The sequence below is a fragment of the Tupaia chinensis genome, unplaced genomic scaffold (assembly GCF_000334495.1).
Source record: "Tupaia chinensis unplaced genomic scaffold, TupChi_1.0 Scaffold143645_1, whole genome shotgun sequence".
In the NCBI taxonomy this organism is placed as follows: domain Eukaryota; kingdom Metazoa; phylum Chordata; class Mammalia; order Scandentia; family Tupaiidae; genus Tupaia; species Tupaia belangeri.
The window spans coordinates 384,702-386,378 of record NW_006203493.1 but is presented as its reverse complement, the minus strand read 5'-3'; the positions used below and the strand labels follow the sequence as shown (position 1 = coordinate 386,378).

Genomic DNA, 1,677 nt, shown 5'->3' with positions numbered 1-1,677 from the left:
AAAAAAAAAAAAAAAAAAAAAAAAAAAAAAAAAAAAAAACTCTCTAAAAAATGATAATCTAACTGCAGCAAGAGAGTGGTAATAAGAAAGTATACTAGTGCCAAATGCTGCAGAAAAGCCACAGAGAATTAAGAAAAAAGAAAAAAGGCACAGTAGGGTCAGCCAGCGGCTTGACGATTAGGCAGCTGGATCCTACAGGGCCGACTGCACAGGTCATGTCCCAGACCCAGAGGCCTGAGAAACAGGCCAGATGCATGTGCATGTGTGCCTAAGTCCTGAGAGGAGAATGGAGAAGAAAGGATTGTGGTGTGGCCATCCATCCTCCCTGGGCTGCTTTCTCACTTTCCTTCTAGTTCTCTCTCATTGCCTGTCTGTCTGTCTGTCTGTCTCTCTCTCTCCCAGTGGGTGCACATGCCCTACAGCAAAAAAATTTAAAATAATAAATAAACGTTTTAAAATTTCAAAAGTGATAGATTGATGAGTAAAAAGTTTAGTTTTGGGGCCAGCAGGTGCACGAAGGTCAAAGCTCTGGATCCCACATAGCCAATTCCGTGGTTCGAGTCCCAGACCAAGCAGCTTAAAAATCACACCGGGCATGTGTACATGCATACCCGAAATCCCAAGAGGGGAATGGAGGGACTGTGATGCGGCCACCCCCTGGAGAGGAGTTTCTCTCTGTCTTTCTCTCTCTTGCTCTCTCTCTCTCTCTCTCTCTGGTGAATGCACATACCCTAAAGCAAAACCTTTATAAAAGTTCACTTTTGAGTCGTTAGTATCAGCACTGAGCAGCAAGTATGGGATGCTGTAATGAAGCATTGGTTTTGAGAGATTCTAACTGAAGTATGACCATAACGAAAGGAGGAAGCAGGGCTAGGATAGAGAAGAGGTGAGTGATACCTCCTTAAATGTTGCAGCCTCAGTGCCATAGTCACCTCCCTCTAGTCCAGACCCTTTTAAGCAGTTGTGTGTGTGTTTTGAGACAGCAGATGCTGATTGTGTCTTAAAAGCGTGGAAAGCAAGTGAAAAGAGTAAAGATACTGAGAAGAAAGGTGGAAAGTCTCAGAGGAGATTCTCGTAACTGGCAGAATGAGTTGGGAAAGAAGGATCAGGAGGGATAAACACGCCCCCCAACAAGAGGGTACCCGGAGAGGTACACTGTGCCCAATGTAGGATGGGAGGGAGGGAGAGCAGAGGGCAGAATTTCCCGGGGACACACATGTCGAGAGAAAACCGAGACATCCCACTTTACACACAAACCCCTTTGTACTACACTCACTTATACTTGTATCTGTAATAACATAACATAAATTGGGAAGACGTAGCATAAATACAAATAAATGAAATAATGCCTCAATGAAACAGAATGGCAAATAAACAAATATGCAAACCACAAAATAGTTAGTCATTATCTTTTTTTTTTTTTTTAGAGAGTTTTTTTGCTATAGGGCGGGAGTACTTGCCAGAAAGACAGAGAGAGACAGAGAGACAGAAAGCGTCACCCACCCCCGGGGGGGGCATGGCCACACCGCAATCCCCTCTCTATTCTCCTCTCGGGATCCTGGGCACACACACGTGCCCGGCATGAGTTTAAGCCACTGGCTCCAGGACTCGAACCGCAGTTGACTACATGGGAGTCCAGTGACATAGCCATTACACCAAGTGCTGGTCCCATAAAAT

General features: G+C 44.9%; 1 protein-coding gene across 1 annotated transcript in view; it reads right to left on the bottom strand.

Moving 5' to 3' along the window:
• TAP2 (transporter 2, ATP binding cassette subfamily B member) overlaps positions 1–1,677 on the bottom strand; it is a 23,731-nt gene that overhangs the window by 20,816 nt on the left and 1,238 nt on the right. The gene's annotated exons all lie outside the window — the stretch shown is intronic.